Consider the following 19,782-nt stretch of genomic DNA (forward strand, 5'->3'; position numbering starts at 1 on the left):
CTTTATAGGAAAAAACCTCAACAAATCAAATTTATCGATATAAATAACTTAAGCCACAAGAACGAGAGAAAAAAACCCAAGATAAGTGGCTCAATCTTCAAATGTTTTGGTCCAATGAGCGTTGGACGTCATCTGGCAAGCAAAGCATGCTGCTTGTTTGTCAATGTGTTCGTCGACTCACATTACTTCTTCTAGTGACTACCAACCTTCTAATGGGCTAGACGGCCTTTAATTGAAAAAAATTAAGAAAATGTGTGATGCCCCAAACTCCCACGTACGGACACGTGGAAATCGAGGCGTCGGGATGATGACAACACGGGTCACACATCCTATCGCCAAGTGCCAAGTGTGTGTATATACAACAAGTGTACAATAAAATTATGCAGCGAATAATAAAGGTCTTATAACTAAGTACCAAAATTTTTGTTTAAATACAAACTCATTTAAATCACACATAATAAAATATTACAAGTCTCAAATATTGTTTCAAAACCAAATACAAGACATAAAAACTAGTAGAGATAATTTTTGACATAAATGACTCCAAATCAAAACTCTAGTGGAACAGCCTCCTCGGGCTCAGCCTCCTCCTCCTCCTCAACATTTGCATCAAAGTCTACGGTACCAAAATGGTACCGCAGGTAAGTAATAATCAAAACGCCACAAGATAAAAATATATTATACTTAACAATATGCATGAAAGATTCCAAATGCACATGTCTCAAAAATCTACATTTTTCCACGCACGTCAAAAGTTACATTTGGCCCCAAAAATATTTTTACTTTCCAACTCACGCCAAAAGTCTCATTTAGCCCAAAATCTAATTTCAAAACAATATCCAATTAATCCGAATGCACCATGACCTCCCCTAGAGGTCATCCACACACCCTGACTCCCGTTGTCACACCATGGGTAACGACCATGCGTGTGACTTCTTAACGAGCGATGATCAGTTTTGCACCCCGCGCGTACGTAGCCAAGCATCCTCTAACCTCCGCCAGTAGAGGGCCACGGAGTTTGTACGAGAGCGTTACCATCCCGCCCGCTCTCATTGTCGCCCACCCAGGGGACGTCACTCAGTATATTACGCTCCCGAGTGACCAGAGGAGCCACCGAGATAATGTCCCATCTCGGCTTAGGGTCGTGATACACACGCACCCGAAAATCTATTTACACTGATAAAACCAATTTTTTTCAATTTAACACATGCACATGTATGCACCATGCAATGCACACCTCAAGACACAATTTATTCAACAAAACTCAACATCAACAATAACCAAATAACTCTGTCTTCAAATCCATCCGATTCCTGACTCCTCGGACTCAGTCTGAAATAACCAACCAGTCAATGAATTTATTGTAAAAGCAATAATATATTTAAATCTAAAATGTAGTTTGGAAAATACTTACAGCGCTATATAATAATTTTTGAAGGATCAAGAGGTTGCAAACGACGAAGAAAAAGTAACGTAACAGTGTAAAATACACTGTGGCTGTGGGTTGTAAAATACCCACTTTTGAATGGGAACAAACCAAGACTTGGGATTGATAGAGAATGGCCTAGAGGTATTTATGAAACTAGTGGAAGAGAGAGTTGGCCGTGGGTGGCGGAGGAAACGGCGGTGGAAGTGAAAAACAGTTAAAACAAAGATGAGTTCATGGGGGCTGCTCTGGCAACGAATCAGAACTGAAAATAGGTGGTTTAGGACGACAAGAGGTTGGTGATGATGTGGTGAAGAGGTGGTGGCCGGAGGTGCAACGATGGCGGCGCTAGAGCACAAAAATGCCGCGGCTTGGAGGAGCTCGCGGCGGCTAACGGTGGCTCGGATGGAAGTGAAATTTGGTGGGGATGTTCACCGGTTGGAGAAAAATAAAACTGGGTGGGTGGTGTTGTACACGTTGGTGGTGGGCGGCAATTCTGGGTGGCAAAAGACAAACACGCGGGAGATGTCCGAAGGAGAAAAGTAGAAAAAGAAAGAAAGAAAAATAAAAGAGAAAAATAAAAAAGAGAAAAATAAAAGATTGGAAAAAGAAATGAGATCCAGTCCTCACCTCTAGAGTTCAGAAACTGATACGACGAAAACAACTTTAAAATCTATATAAAATGAATAAAATAATTTAAACACCACATCAAGCTAAAATATAATAAATAACTAGTAAATACTAACAACATAATTTTAAATTCAAAAACAAACTAAAATAAATTACACAGCAATTTAAAGTCAAAACAATAATTAATATTAAGAAAGCTCTATAAAATAAATTTTACAACTAAGTAAATCCAATTAAAATACGATAATTTAAAATAAAAGAACTAATATTTTAATTAAATTAAAATAATCCTTCAGTGAAAATACACGTAAAAACGGGGTATCACATCCTCTCCCCTTAAAATAAATTTCATCCTCGAAATTTATGAGATCAAACACTAACTTTAAAGCAAACCACAAGATTCCACGAAGACCAAGTTTAAGAAACATACCGTCATTTACTCAAACAAATAGGGATACTGCTCTTTCATGTCTGCTTCTCTCTTCCAAGAGAAATCTTAAGCTAACAGATCTCCCCATGCCACCTTTACCAGAGGTATCGTCTTGGATCTCAATTGTTGCTCTTTCGAATCCATAATCTGCATCAATAAAACCTCATAAGTAAGATCCGGTTGCAGCTGAATACGCTTTGGGTCGACAAAGCGCGGCTCTTGTTGTCCAAAACTCTTCTTCAAGGATGATACATGGAAGACATCGTGAATTTCTCCAAAATATTTTGGCAATGCAATTCTATAAGCCACGGGCCCTACTTTCTCCAAAATCTGAAAATGACCAACATATCTTGGATCCAATTTCCTCATTTTACCAAAACGCTTAACTCCTTTCATGGGAGAGACTTTGAGATAATCCCAATCACCTTCCTCAAAAGATAATTCTCTCCTCCTTGTATCTGCATAGCTTTTCTGACGACTCTAAGCTACCATCATTTTATCCCTTATAATCCGAACTTGACTTTGCATTTTCTAAATTATTTCGGGCCCAATTATTTTACTCTCCCTGACTTCATCCCAACACAATGGCGATCTGCACTTCCTCCCATAAAGAGTTTCATAAGGAGTCATCTGGATGGACGCATGGAAGCTATTATTATAAGCGAAATGTATAAGTGGCAAGTGCTTTTCCCAACTTTCTTGAAATTCCATAACAAATGCTCCCACCATATCTTCAAGGGTCTGAATAGTGCACTCTGATTAACCATCCGTCTGAGGGTGATTTGCAGTACTATACTTCAACTTAGTACGCAGAGCTGCCTGTAAACTCTTCCAAAAATGATATGTGAACCTTGGGTCCCGATCCGATACAATACTCTTGGGTATCCCGTGTAACCGTACTATCTCTTTTATGTACAAGCGAGTCAACTTTCCCAAGGAATCAGTATTATTAATAGACAATAAATGAGCACTCTTAGTTAACCGGTCAACAATCACCCAAACCGAGTTCTTTCCACTAGGAGTCCTCGGTAAGCCCACTACAAAATCCATCGTAATGTCATCCCACTTCCACTCAGGAATAGGGAGGGGTTGGAGCATACCAGCGGGTCTTTGATGTTCGGCCTTGATTTGACGGCATGTGTAACATCTCTCGATATGCAAGGCGATATCCTTCTTCATCCCTTCCCACCAATAATTTTTCTTCAAATCTCGATACATCTTCGTACTGCCAAGATAAAATGAATAAGGGGCCGCATGAACTTCTGCCATAATTCGCTCATTGAATTCTGAATCTTTGGGGATTACTCTACGATCTCGGAACCGAAGAATTCCATTCTTATCCATACTATAATGCAATGGCCCTCTAGATTTCCTGACTCTTTTTCTAATATCTAGGAGCTTCGGGTCCTTCCTTTGAAGAGTTTTCAATTCCTCAAAATCAACTACTTGAATATCAAGAATTGAAGATAAGACTTTTTCTTGTTGTGAACTTTCAATAAGAAGTTTTCTCATCCCGCAAAGTAAAGAATCTAATCCTGACGATTCAGCTTCATCTTCCAAGTGTGACTTTCAACTCAAAGCATCAACAACTATATTTGCTTTCCCTAGATGATATTTAATCTCACACTGATAATCACTGATTAATTCTAACCATCGCCTCTGCCTCATGTTGAGATTCTTCTGAGAAAACAAGTGCTTCAAACTCTTATGATCGGTGTAGACTTCACAAACTTCTCTATACAAATAGTGCCGCCAGATCTTAAGAGCAAACACGATCGCTGCCAATTCTAACTCATGCGTTGGATAATTCTTCTCACGATCTTTCAACTGATGAGATGCATAAGCAACAACCCGCCCCTCCTGCATAAGAACACATCCCAATCTAAATTTAGACGCATTGCTGAAAACTACAAATGGCTTGTGCAGTTCTGGAAGTGCCAATACTGGTGCAGTTGTCAATCTCTTCTTCAATTCTTGGAAACTTCTCTCGCACTTGTCTGACCAAATAAACTCTGCATTCTTTCTAGTCAAAGCAGTGAGAGGTCCAGATAATCGAGAAAATCCCTCCACAAATCTTCAATAATATCCAGCAAGTCCTAAGAAACTCTGAATCTCACGCACAGTCGTTGGACGCTGCCATGACAAAATAGCTTCCACCTTGCTAGGATCAACTGCCACCCCGTCTCGAGAAATTACATGTCCAAGAAATTTAACTTCATCCAATCAAAATTCACATTTGTTGAGCTTTGCATACAACTGGTGTTCTCTTAGCTTCCCAAGTACTAAACGAAGATGATAAGCATGTTCTTCAAAATCTCGAGAATAAATTAAAATATTATCAATGAAAACCACCACAAAGGAATCCAAATAAGGTCGAAATACCCGATTCATCAAATCCATAAAAGCTACAGGGGCATTGGCTAACCCAAAAGGCATCACCTTAAATTCATAATACCCATATCTCGATCTAAAAGCAGTTTTGGGTATATTCTTATCTCTTATCCGCAACTGGTAGTATCCTGATCTTAAATCAATCTTTGAGAATGCATCTACTCCTTAAAGCTGATCAAACAAATTGTCAATCCGTGGGAGAGGATACTTATTCTTGATGGTTACCTTATTGAGTTCTCGATAATCAATGCACATTCTGAGAGTACCATCTTTCTTCTTAACAAACAGCATTGGTGCACCCCATGATGAAGTACTTGGTTGAATAAACCCCTTATCTATCAATTCTTGCAACTGAACCTTCAACTCTTTTAATTCAACTGGTGCCATACAGTAAGGGGCTTTATGCACAGGAGCCACTCCAGGTTCCAAGTCAATAGCAAACTCCAACTCGTGAACAGGAGGTAACCCAAGCAAATCATCCATAAACACATCAGGAAATTCTTCCACAACTGGGATATCTATTAAAGACTTTTTCTCAGATGGCGTAGACACCATTTGGACTAAATAAGCATCCGCTCCACAAGCAATCTCTTTTTTCGTTTGAATTGCGGATATAACTACCGGCCTTTCCTTTAGTCTACTTCTCACAAATTTCAAATAATCACCATCCAAGAGTTGAAAGCTAATTACTCGACTTCTACAATTAATACTCGCAGAATATCGATATAGCCAATCCATTCCAAAGATAATATCAAATCCCAACAGCTTGAATACAACCAAATCTGCATCAAGAAACCTTCCACCAAAATTCAAAGGATAGCCCAACGCAACTTTGGAACACCACACCACTTCACCATTTGGAAGAGTCACTACTAATGATTTTGGCAAGGGTTCCGTAACCAGATTGCATATCCGCACGAAAGTAGAAGATACAAACGACTAAGATGCACCCGAATCAAACAAAGTGCAAGCATAAAAATCATACAGATGGACTCTTCCTGAACCAATCACATTTACCAATGAAATCCAAAAATAAGAAGAAACCAAATCACACCAAAAATCAAATCCAAAATTAAATTAGATCCATACATGTAATCACTCCAGTATCGTGGGTCGTTGGTGCCTCATCATCAATCTCTCCAGGTGTAACAGCATATACCTGAGCCTGCACTACTTGCCTCGGATTAGTTCTTCCACCACGTCGAACTCCACGACTTCCTTGAACTCTAATAGGGCACTCTCGAGTGAAATGCCCCTCTTGGCCACAACGGTAACAATGGGTTCCACTGCTTTGCCGACACTCACCCTCATGGGCTCCATTACACCTTCCACAAACTGGCACCCGTCCTCCCATACGTACTCCTGAGACTACTTGTGGTCAAGTCCCTGCTGAACAAACTTCTAAAGTGAACCAGAACTACTTCCTTCACCAGTAAAACTCCGCCTCTTATGTCCTGGAGGGGAGCCCAAGCTCAAATTAATCTCTTGCTCTGCAAGAGTGGCCAAATCAACTAAATCCTGAAAAGTTGTAATCCGGTGGCAGACTACCATTCTGCGTATATCAGGTCGCAGACTATCCTGGAAATGCTCAGCCTGCATCTCCTCCATGGCGATGAGATGAGTAGCAAATCACCCTAGCTCTATAAATCTTCGAGCTTACTATTCTATGGTCATACTTCCTTGGACCAAGCTTATAAATTCTCTTGCTTTTTTCCATCTCACAGAAGCGGGAAAGAAACGATCATTAAATTCTTTCTTGAAGCGCTGCCAGGACACAGCGGCAAAGGACCCCAATTCTGACTCTAACATTTCTCTTTTTGTCTCCCACCATTCAGAAGTAGTACCTTGTAATAAATAACTGGCATAAAGCACTTGTTGCGCCTCAGTGCAACCACAGACTTCAAATGTCTTTTCTAAATCCCTAATCCACTTTCCAGCCCGAAGTGGATCCTTTTCTCCCGTGAAAGATGGGGTTCTATGCGCTAAAAAATGCTCATAGGTTGGTGGGGATGTTCACCGGTTGGGGGGGAAGAAAACTGGGTGGGTGGTGTTGTACACGTCAGCGGTGAGCGGCAGTTCTGGGCGGCAGAAGACAAACGGCGAAAATGGGGGAAAAGAGAGATACGCGCGTGGGAGAGGTCTGGAGGAGAAAAGAAAGAAAAAAAGAGAAAGAAAAATAAAAGAGAAAAAGAAAAAGAAAAAAAGAAAAGATGGGAAAAGAAATGAGGTCCAATCCTCACCTCTCGAGTCCAGAAACTGATCCGACGAAAACAACTTTAAAAGCTATATAAAACGAATAAAATAATTTAAACAGCACATCAAGCTAAAATATAATAAATAACTAGTAAATACTAACAACATAATTTTAAATCCAAAAACAAACTAAAATAAATTACACAGCAATTTAAACTCAAAACGATAATAATATTAAGAAAGCTCTATAAAATAAATTTCACAACTAAGTAAATCCAATTAAAATACGATAATTTAAAACAAAAGAACTAATATTTTAATTAGATTAAAATACCCCTTCAGTGAAAATACACGTAAAAACGTGGTATCACAAAATGTACAACTTATTAATAGTCATCTTCTTAGCTATTAATTACACAAAAAAAATTAAAAAATTAAAAATAAAAATAGTAGTAAAAGTATGGTAGGAGAGTGGTAAATATATCATTATTCTTTATTGAAAGAGTGAATAAATCAACCTTACAAATGATGCATTCTTGAATCAAGGCCAACTGCCAACAGTACATCAAATAGTCCACAATAGTGCATGGATGGATGTACGATATTTTGATTGCCCATCTTTGGTTTAAACAATAAATAAAATGTAAATAAATAGAAAGATATTGATATTTACATGATTTAGCATTAAAGTCTATGTTCACGAGTCTTTTAAAAGTAAAATTTACTATATTTGATAGTTTTATAATATTTCATATCCTCACTTTGCTCTTAATACCATGGTGAAAAAAGTGGTAAGGAGAGGTTGAAAACGGTCCCTTAATTCCATATAAGTAAGGAAGTCTCGAGTCCTTAGCCTTTGGTCATTTTTCTCCTTTTTTGTATGTCCCATCCCTACTTCCACTCCAAGCCAAGTCCTTTATTTTAGGTCTCATCCCTCTCCAGTAGCAGCTTAGAATTTTATGTCCCTTTTCTTTGCAGTTGTCAGGCGACCGGCTTTATCTCTAGTCAGGCCTAGCATGTGGCCACTTGCTCTTGTCTTTACCTATGAGCTTTTAACATATAATCGAGTTAGCTTATAACATTTTATTCCTAACAGTATTTATTAAAATTTATAAGATTTTTGGCTCAATTATTAAAATTTTATTAATTAGTATAATATATATATTATGTTAAGATACTAATCATTAATAGGTGAGTAGAGCCTTCAAAAGAGAAAGGAGTATCATCTGCAACATCCATAAACTAAGAACGACCCTTTTCCAGTTAGAGAGGAAAACGAAAGATTCTTTTGGCCATTTTAGAAAACAGAAGTTTGAGCACCACATTTCGGGATTCAACAACACAAAATGAAATTCCCTAACTTAAGAAATCTATTTTCCATGAAAAACTGAGATTACCAAACAAAATAATTGTTATATGTAATGTTTGGCAATCAAACTATGTTCTCTATCTTCCTTTTGACTTCATTTCTTCGCACCATCGATTATGATTTCTACTTCATTTAGGCAATCTCGATCCTCACTTGTATTACACAAAATCTTTATGAGAACAAAAAAAAAAAAGTTAAGTTACTGAGAAACTAAGGCCTAGTTTGGACCGTGAATCCATCTCAACTCATCTCTCTTATCTAATCATTACAATTTTTTCAAGTTTCCAAACAAAGTATAATAAACAATACAACTTTTTCAAATCTCAAAATAAAAATAATATTCTAATAATATTTTATTCAACTTTTATATCATCTCAATTCACTATCTAAATCAAGTCAAAAGCAACAAATACAATTAAGGCATCTCCTGTATTACAGCTTCCAATTGTTGGAGCATAGTCTCACACATTGAAAATATATAATTAAAGTCTAAAGAAGAAAAAGTCAAACTAGAGAATAAGCATTAATTTTTCTGTTATGTGTTATTTTCTGTTACTCCTCTACTTCAGTATAAATACAATGTAAAGTTGCTTGTATCAATTCAATTCATTCGATACAATTCAGTGCAAATTCATCTCTTCCTTTTCTTTCTCAAGTTCTTCACATGGTATCATATTAGAAAATAATTCTGCAAAAAATTTTCTTTTCTGGAACTTGCTTCATCTTATTTCGATACTTTCTTTCTACATTACAATATCTTTCTCAAGATCTTGTAGTGATTTCCTACATAGTTCTACAAATTCTATGTTTTCTTGTTCATTCCAAACCCATTAGATGATTCTTCCAGTCCCTATTACCTTCATCCAAGTGATAACCCCGGTGCTCTTTTAGTCTCAGAGATCTTTAATGGGGACAATTATGTAGCTTGGAGCCGATCGATCATCATAGTTTTGACTATCAAGAATAAAGTGGCGACATTTGTTGATGGCTCGATCAACCCTCCTACTGTTGCTTAATCTGTTATCCACATGGCTTGGTTGCGTGCAAACAATTTGGTACTTTCTTGGTTAATAAACTCCATTTCCAAAGAAATTAGAATAGCTTGTTGTATATTGCTTCAGCTCTTGATTTTTGGAACGAGTTGAAGACTCAATACTTAAGAAGTGATGGACCAAGAGTAAAGATGATGAAGCACTAAAACTGTATGATTAAGTTACTTAAGTGAATAAATTGTTTAATAAAAAAATGATTTAAGTACTTAATTATGCAATAGATCACAATACTTGAGTCAATTGATATATTCTGGTATTTTTATGCTTAAAAAGATTTATAATACAATTGTTTCACATGACAATAAATATTTCATTTTTATTCCTCTCATAACAGGGGTAGTTTGGGCAATACACAGCAAAGATATCATTCAAGTGTGAATGTACACGTGCTGACCATTGCAAGACATGCAACACACATGCAATACACGTGCAACATGAGCTGCACATTTGCTGTGAATGGTATAAATAAAATGACAGCACACACTCGGCATGCTGGAGCATATCACGTTGAGCAGCAGAGCATTCGGATTCACACATCCAGGAACACAGCACGTTGCAGAAAAAGAGCAGCCACTCACACCAGCTCACACACACTGTACAGCAGCAGAAAAACACTCATTCACGCATGCTAGAGCATATCACGTTGAGCAGCAGAGCATTCAGATTCACACATGCAGGAGCACATCACACATGCAGAAAAGTGCAAACACAGCAAACAGCAGCCTTAAACGTGATAGCAACTCACACATACAGCAGAACACTCATTCGGGCTCAAACATGCAGACCATTCACACATGCAGTAAACATGTAGACCAGTAAACATGCAGGACAGCACATAACCTGGATGTTGCAGATGTTGTACAGCAGCAAAGCAAACTCATTCGGACAGCACCAACCTGGAAGTTGCAAACGCTGTACAGCAGCAGAAAGACACTCGGACATGCAGCAGCAGCAGAATTGTTTTTTTTTTTTTCCGGATGTTTGAACGTGCAGCTGCAGGAGATCACATGGGAAGATAGATGGGCTCTTTACTTTTCAACTTGTTTTTATTCGGCTGGAGGTTTTCATTTCCTGGACAGTTCAGTAGCTCAGTTTTTGGGGTATTCTTGCTTTGACAAAGCAGTAGCTTAAGCTTGTTTTTATTGTTTCTTTCATATGCATTCAGCTACAGCAGAACCTAGCTTAGCTTAGAGTTGTTAGTTTGTTCTTTCATTTTTGCTTTCTTTTTTTCGTTTAAGCTGGAAAACAGCAGAGGAGAGTAGCTTAGCTTTTTGAGTTGTTAGTTTTCAGACGCTAGGCAGCTTGGAGTTTCATTTCTTCTTCCTTTAATTCTTGAGACAGGAGGCGGCTGGTTGTTATATTTTCTTTTACTTCTTGTTTTCGTTCCTGTTCGGTGAAGCAGTAGAGTCTTTTAGCTTTTATTTTTCTTACTTTTAGTTGAGTAGCAATGGGCGGCAATTTTTGATTTTATTTCATGCTATTCTTCTTTCATTCCAATAGACGGATAGTAACGTGGTAGTTGAGAGTTTTTAATTTTATTTCTTTTCCTGTTTTTCTTCTTTACGTTTTTCTTTCGTCTAGCATTTTGGAGGTGGTTTTCTTCTTGGTTAATTTTTGGCTTTCGGCTTATTTTTATTTTAGATTTCTTTTGCTTTCAAATTTTGTCATGACTCATCTTAGACTTATCTTTGTTGTTAGAATTATCATGCGTAGCTAATTTTTGAAGCTTGGGTTGTTGAATGAAGCTTGATTTGTTTTGGATTCTAGTATAGTGCAATATTTTGTCGATAAATGATGATCACTCTATATTACTAGTCGGATTTGAATTGAAAATAGATTGTGGCTTTTGCTCTTGTTTTGTTGTTAACGTAAGGCACAACAAAAGTTTGAAAACTATCAAGGCCTCTCTCAGTTGTTTGTTAATGTGTGTTTGACTAGTAAAGTAGAGAATCCCTTAGGAAAATATTGCAAAACTTGAGCTTAACTTTTTATCTTCCGTTTATCAATGCCTTGACTGGATTGTTAATCAAGAAAATTATCTAGAATCTGAAATAAAGAGAGTCTCATACCCAACCCAAGTGTTGGTTAATTTGTTTTTCTTAAGAAACTCTAATTTCAACTTCGATTATCTTTTTTCATTGCATTTGAATTTTATTTCCATCACTCATACTTGATTCATTTGTTACTCACAAATCTCTTATACGCTTTGATAACCCATTGTCCCTGTGGAATACGATTCTGGACTTATCCTTGATACAACTTGACACTTCTACACTTGGAAGCACATTCGACCACGAGTCAAGTTTTTGGGGCCGTTGCCGGGGACAACTGGTGCTTATTAGAGCATTCCTCTACTGCTGAGAGGACGTTGTGGAGCTGTGAACCTTTTCACAGCCTGGGTGACATCTAATCTTTTTCCCTTCTCTCTGTTTATTTTTCATGGTCTTTGATTATCTGCTCTTGTTTGTATGACTAGTTGGACTAGAGACCATACATCTCGACTATTTAGGACACAATCATTGACATCTTTTAGCTCTGCATCATCTTCTGTAGAATCATCATCAGACACTGATAGCATCATGGCTGAAAATGAGCATCATGATAGGAAAGTGGAGAATCCAAATAGGACTCTTAGAGAATATCTTCAGCCTGTTAGGACTAGCACACCTTCTTGCATCATTTTATCTATTAATGCAAATGCTTTTAATTTCAAACCCGGGATGATTCCATTGTTACCACACTTTCATGGTATGGAATCTGAAAACACCTATTTGCATATCAAAGAGTTTGAAGAAGTGTGTTCCACATTCGTGGATAGAACATGCACTGATGAGGTCATAAGATTGAAACTGTTTCCATTTTCCTTAAAAGACAAGGCTAAGACATGGTTGAATTCTTTAAGACCAAGATCCATTGGGACTTGGCAAGAAATGCAAACTGAGTTTTTAAAGAAATTTTTTCCCATGCATAGAACCAATGCTTTGAAAAGATAAATCATGAATTTTTGCCAAAAAGATGTGGAAACATTTTATCATTGTTGGGAACGATTCAAAGACCTTTTAAATGCATGTCCTCATCATGGATATGAGAATTGGAGGGTCATTAGTTTTTTTTTATGAGGGGTTGCAACCAAAAATGAGACAATTTGTGGAGACCATGTGTAATGGAGCGTTTTTTAACAAAGAACCTGAGGAAGTCTTTGAATATTTTGATTATCTAGCTGAAAATGCACAATTATGGGATACATCTGATGTTCATGATAGGTCGGAAAGTTCAAGGACAATTTCAGGGGGTGGGAAATATAATCTGAGAGAAGTAGATGATTTGAATGCTAGGTTGGCTATGATTTCTAAGAAATTAGAAACCATAGAAATGAAGAAAGTGAATGAAGTACAAGCTGTACCTCAGATTACCTTGAGCTGTAATATTTGTGAGGGCCAAGGGCATTCAACTAATGATTGCCCGACCATTCCTGCCTTTAAAGAAGTTCTCTTGGATCAATCTAATGCTGTTAATATGGTTGCTAAATCTTTTTCAGGTCCTTATTCCAACACTTACAATTCGGGATGGAGAAATCACCCTAATTTCAGTTGGAGGGGTGAACAAGCTGCTTTACCTGCACCCAACATAACTGGTCCTTCACAAATTGTACCCTACACTACCCCAGGAGGTCCAGGACCATCTCAATATGCCAACTGCATGGTGCCAGCCCAGAAAAAGAACCTTGAAGACAATTTCCAGCAATTATCCACCAAACTCCAGCAGCTGTCCACCATCTTTCAGCAATTCATGCAAAGTCAAGCTGCTATCAACAGTCAAAATTCACAAGCCATTGCTGAGATTCGTGGGTCAGTCACAAGGTTGACTACAACCATGAGTGCTCAAGAGAAAGGAAAGTTTCCTGCACAATCTCAACCTAATCCCCAAGGTCAAAACCACCAATTTCAAAATATGGCAGGAGATTTAAATGTCAAGCAAGTCAAGGCTATTACAACCTTGAGAAGTGGTAAGGTGATTGACATTCTAGCTCAAGAGGTAGAAAAGAATGGTAACACTTCTAAACCTCCTTCTGAAAATGAGGAACATGATCTTTTGAAATCTGAAAGTGTCCTAAGCACTACACTTGCACCTTTTCCTCAAAGGTTAGCCCCTTTGCACAAAGATAAGCATCACGCGGAAATTCTTGAAATTTTTAAGCAAGTTAGGATTAATATACCATTGTTAGATGCTATTCAACATATTCCTACCTATGCTAAATTTTTAAGGATTTATGTACCGTAAAAAGAAAATTGAATGTGCAAAAGAAGGATTTTCTTACTGAACAGGTTAGTGCTATTATCCAAACCAACACTCCTCCCAAATACAAGGATCCAGGATCCCCTACCATAGCTTGCATGATAGGGAGCTCAAAAATAGGCCAAGCATTATTAGACTTAGGTTCAAGTGTGAACTTATTGCCTTATAATGTTTATGTTCAGCTTGGATTGGGTGAGTTGAAATCTATTTCTATCACATTGCAGTTGGCTGATAGATCTATTAAGATTCCTAGGGGTGTTGTGGAAGATGTTTTGGTTCAAGTAGACAAATTCTACTATCCAGTAGACTTTGTCGTACTCGACATGCAATTGACTAATCATTAATCTTTCCAAGCACCTGTTATCTTAGGAAAACCCTTCTTGGCTACTTCTAATGCACTCATAAATTGTAGAAGTGGAGTTTTAAAGTTGAGTTTTGGAAATATGACCTTGGAGCTAAATATTTTTAATCTTTGCAGGCAACCGCAAGAAGTTGAAGACGTTCATGAAGTGAATTTGCTGAAAAATTTCATTGATGAAAACTCTGCACATTACTTTCAACTTATTGATTCTTTAGAGGAATATGAAGAAGATTTGAAAATGTTTGATAATGTTAATAACTCATCTCTTGTTTCCTCAATAGGTCAGCAAGTTACACCACCATGGAGGCCAAAATTTGAGCAACTTCCACCATTGACATCAACCCTCAAGCCTTCGGAGGAGCAATCCCCAACTTTGGACTTCAAACCTCTTCCATTGGAGTTGAAGTATGCTTTCTTAGGACCACAAAGCACCTTCCCTGTGGTAATTTCTTCTCACTTAACTAGTGAACAAGAAGATAAATTGCTAGAGGTCCTTAAGAAGCATAAAAAGTCTATTGGGTGGACAATGGCTGATATAAAAGGTATAAGTCCCTTGGAGTGTACCCATAGGATTTATTTAGAAGATGATGCAAAGCCTTCTAGGGAAATGCAAAGAAGGTTGAATCCCACAATGAAGGAAGTGGTTAAAGGTGAGGTGTTGAAATTGCTTGATGTGGGTATCATTTACCCCATCTCGGATAGCAAGTGGGTAAGTCCTATTCATATAGTTCCAAAAAAATCCGGGCTTACCATTGTTAAAAATGAACAAAAGGAATCGATTCCTACGAGGATTCCTACTGGTTGGCGCATGTGTATAGATTATAGGAAGTTGAATGCCGCCACTAGGAAAGATCATTTTCCTTTGCCTTTTCTTGATCAAGTGATAGAAAAAGTTGCTGGACATGCCTTTTATTGTTTCTTAGATGGATTCTCTAGTTACTATCAATTAGAAATAGCAGCAGAGGATCAAGAAAAGACCACCTTTACTTGTCCTTTTGGTACTTTTGCTTTTAGGAGAATGCCTTTTGGTTTATGCAATACACCAGCAACTTTTCAAAGATGCATGCTTAGCATATTTAGTGACATGATTGAGAACACTCTAGGAGTGTTTATGGATGATTTTTCTGTATTTGGTGATTCATTTGAGAGTTGTTTAACCAATTTACAAGCTGTTTTGGTCAGGTGTGAAGAGAAGCAATTGCTACTTAATTGGGAGAAGTGCCATTTCATGGTACAACATGGCATTGTTCTGGGACATATTGTTTCATCTAGAGGACTTGAAGTAGATAGAGCAAAAATTGAGTTGATTTCTAAAATTCCTATACCTAAGTCAATAAAAGACATTAGATCTTTTCTTGGGCATGCGGGTTTTTATAGGAGATTTATCAAAGACTTTAGCTCTACTTCTAAGCCTCTATGTAAGCTATTGATGAATGATGTAAAATTTGATTGGACACCCGAGTGTTAAGAAGCTTTTTGTCGGCTTAAAACTTTGCTAACCACTGCTCCTATTCTTCAACCTCCTGATTGGTCACTTTCTTTTGAAATCATATGTGATGCAAATGATTTTGCTATAGGAGTTGTTCTTGGACAGCGTAGGAACAAACTTTCTTATGTCAGTTACTATGCAAGTAAAACTTTGAATTTTACTCAAAAAAATTATTCTACTACTGAAAAAGAATTACTTGTTGTGGTATTTGCTTTAGAGAAGTTTCGTGCATATATTCTTGGTTCTCCTATAGTCATCTTTACTGACCATGCAGCTCTCAAGTATTTATTGACAAAGAAAGATGCAAAACCAAGGTTGATTAGATGGATACTTTTACTCCAGGAGTTCAATATTATCATCAAGGACAAGAAAGGAGTAGAGTATGTAGTAGCCGACCATTTGTCTAGGCTCACAGTTGCTGAAACTGAACAACCGACACCTATTTTTGATTCTTTTCCTGATGAACATCTTATGTTAGTTGAAAATTTGCCTTGGTTTGCTGATATAGTAAATTTCTTGGTGACAGGACAAACACCACCTCATTGGAGCGCTCAAGATATACGAAAATTCATGCATAAGGTGAGATCGTTCTTTTATGATGATCCTTACCTTTTCAAGTATTGTTTAGATCAAATCATTAGGAAGTGTGTACCCAATGATAAAATTTCTGGTGTCTTAAATTTTTGCCATACGGAAGCCTGTGGTGGGCATTTTTCAGCCCACAAAACAGTGGCCAAAATTCTTCAAAGCGGATTTTATTGGCCAACCATGTTCAAGGATGCCTTTAGTTTTTGTAAAACTTGTGAACCTTGTCAGAAATTAGGAGGAATCGCTAGGAGAAATATGATGTCTATGCAACCCATACTAGTGATTGAAATTTTTTATTGTTGGGGATAGATTTTATGGGACCATTTCCTTCTTATAAGGCTATTTATACATTTTGCTTGCTGTTGACTATGTTTCTAAGTGGGTTGAGGCAATCCCTTGCAAATCTAATGATCATCAAGTTGTTTTAAAATTTTTGAAAGAAAACATTTTTGCAAGGTTTGGCATGCCTAAAGCCATAATCAGTGATAATGGCACCCACTTTTGTAACAAGCATTTCTCGGCCTTAATGAAGAAGTATGATATCCATCACAAAATCTCTACTCCCTATCATCCTCAAACCAACGGACAAGCTGAACTAGCAAATAGGGAGATTAAAAACATTCTTGAGAAAACAATTAACCCAAACAGGAAAGATTGGTCTTTGAGATTGTCTGATGCCTTGTGGGCTTATAGAACAGCCTTTAAAACCATTTTGGGCATGTCTCCATATAGACTAGTGTATGGTAAGGCTTGCCATTTGCCTGTAGAGTTGGAACATAGAGCGTATTGGGCCATTAAGCAATGCAATTTTAACATTAATAAAGCTGGTTGTGTGAGAAAATTGCAGTTGTCTGAGTTGGATGAGTTGAGGATGGATGCCTACAACAACTCTAAGTTGTCCAAGGAAAGAATGAAGAACTTCCATGACAAACACATCCAACGTAAGACTTTTGAGTCTAATCAAAAAGTGTTATTGTACAACTCTCGGTTACACTTGTTCCCTGGTAAGTTAAGGTCTCGATGGAGTGGGCCTTATGTGGTACAAACTGTTTTTCCTCATGGTGCTATAGAGATAATGAATCCTCTCAATGGTAACATTTTTAAGGTTAATGGTCAAAGGCTCAAGCCTTTTATTTCTAACTTTGCACCTGAGGAATCTACTCTACATTTGCTTGATCCTAATTGATGGTCCTTGATCTATCCATTTCTTTTCATTGTTTTCTTTTGTTCTTCAGTTTTTATTTTTATTTTGGCTGCATTCCTTTCAAAGCTATCCAGGTACTTCCTTTTCCTCTTTCCTTCAGTTTTTCTTTGAATTTTCGGTTCTTCTTTTAGTTGTTTTACCCCTTAACTGCTCCCTTTGTGTGAATTCTTTCGTTTCTCTTGCATCATTAAGGACAATGCTACAATCTAGTTGGGGGGTGGAAGAGAATTTATTTCTCTGTTTGCATGCCTTAGACATGTTTTGGTCCACTTTGGGGGAGTGTTAATAATGAGTTGAAAGCAGATTAAATCCCTCATTCTTGAAGTTTACACGCTGGAAAGTGATTCAAAAAAAAAAAAAAAAGAGATTTGTTGAGGTCATGGAACATATGGAATGTAGTGCAAATAAGAGTATATGTCAAAAGAGGAATTTATCCATTTTATTTAGTTGTTAAACCAAGGGAAAGATGTTAAAAGTTTTGCTAAAACACACACAACACATACCCGGAAGGCCTAAAAAAACTACATTGAGTCATTGTTGGTTGATTTACACTTCAATTGTTTGAGACTCTAATGAACCATATCCTAATGGCTTAGGAAGAAATCTAAAATGAATTAAATGAGAAAATGGACAAGCCAGGGATCCAAAAAAAAAAAAATCCTTTAGGTAGACTAGTGGTAAGGGCTGACTTGTGAAAGTGTGGGTAGGCGCACATTCATAGGCCCGATTCCCCCACTAGGAAATCTAAAAACATAAATTACATCTGTGTAGTGGAAAAGGCTGCCTACTACCGGGGTCCTTACAAAAAAATAAAAAAAATAAAAAAAAGAAGTAGGCGCCTTTCAAAGTGTAATAGCGTGAAAGCCGCCACTATAATGGTTTTGAATTAGAGTAAGACCATGTGGTTTTCTCAGATTGGTTGTTGTGATTGAAACGGTTAATGTCTCTTGGTAGTCGATCTTGGAATTCTAACCCCATTTCCATGCACTTAAAAGAAAGCAAGCTTTGTTACATGTAATTGCCTTGGTTGATTAACTAAATTGTGTATAAATCTCTTAGTTGATACAAAATTCAGATTAATCTATCTCCAGTGTTCTTAAACTCATCAAGTCTATTTCATGGCATGTGATCCTCGAACTTCTTTTGAAATTGTAGTTGAAAATCTCACCTTCGCATGAATTCGTTCACTTTATTTGCTAGAGTCTAGCAAAAAGCTAGTTGGGGGGTGTGATGAAGCACTAAAACTGCATGATTAATTACTTAAGTGAATAAATTGTTTAATAGAAAAACGATTTAAGTACTTAATTATGCAATAGATCACAATACTTGAGTCAATTGATAAATTCTGGTATTTTTATGCTTAAAAAGATTTATAATACAATTTTTTCACATGACAATAAATATTTCATTTTTATTCCTCTCATAACAGGGGTAGTTTGGACAATACACAGCAAAGATATCATTCAAGTGTGAATGTACACGTGCTGACCATTGCAAGACATGCAACACACATGCAATACACGTGCAACATGAGCTGCACATTTGCTGTGAATGGTATAAATAAAATGACAGCACATACACTCGGCATGCTGGAGCATATCACGTTGAGCAGCAGAGCATTCGGATTCACACATGCAGGAACACAGCACGTTGCAGAAAAAGAGCAGCCACTCACACCAGCTCACACACGCTGTACAGTAGCAGAAAAACACCCATTCACGCATGCTGGAGCATATCACGTTGAGCAGCAGAGCATTCGGATTCACACATGCAGGAGCACATCACACATGCAGAAAAGTGCAAACACAGCAGACAGCAGCCTCAAACGTGATACTAACTCACACATACAGCAGAACACTCATTCGGACTCAAACATGCAGACCATTCACACATGCAGTAAACATGCAGACCAGTAAACATGCAGGACAGCACATAACCTGGACGTTGCAGATGTTGTACAGCAGCAAAGCAAACTCATTCGGACAGCACCAACCTGGAAGTTGCAGACGTTGTACAGCAGCAGAAAGACACTCGGACGTGCAGCAGCAGCAGAATTGTTTTTTTTTTTCGGATGTTTGAACATGCAGCTGCAGGAGATCACATGGGAAGACAGATGGGCTCTTTACTTTTCAACTTGTTTTTATTCGGCTGGAGGTTTTCATTTCCTGGACAGTTTGGTAGCTCAGTTTTTGGGGTATTCTTGCTTTGACAAAGCAGTAGCTTAAGCTTGTTTTTATTGTTTCTTTCATATGCATTTGGCTACAACAGAACCTAGCTTAGCTTAGAGTTGTTAGTTTGTTCTTTCATTTTTGCTTTATTTTTTTCGTTTAAGCTGGAAAACAGCAGAGGAGAG

At 37.6% G+C, this 19,782-nt stretch overlaps 1 non-coding gene across 1 annotated transcript; it reads right to left on the reverse strand.

Moving 5' to 3' along the window:
* Positions 1-12,469: 12,469 nt before the first annotated feature.
* Positions 12,470-12,576, reverse strand: LOC122317646. The gene has a single exon (XR_006244569.1). It is a non-coding gene; the product is annotated as a small nucleolar RNA R71 (small nucleolar RNA).
* Between the last annotated feature and the right edge of the window lie 7,206 nt (positions 12,577-19,782).

This window comes from Carya illinoinensis, chromosome 7, assembly GCF_018687715.1.
Source record: "Carya illinoinensis cultivar Pawnee chromosome 7, C.illinoinensisPawnee_v1, whole genome shotgun sequence".
Lineage (NCBI taxonomy): Eukaryota > Viridiplantae > Streptophyta > Magnoliopsida > Fagales > Juglandaceae > Carya > Carya illinoinensis.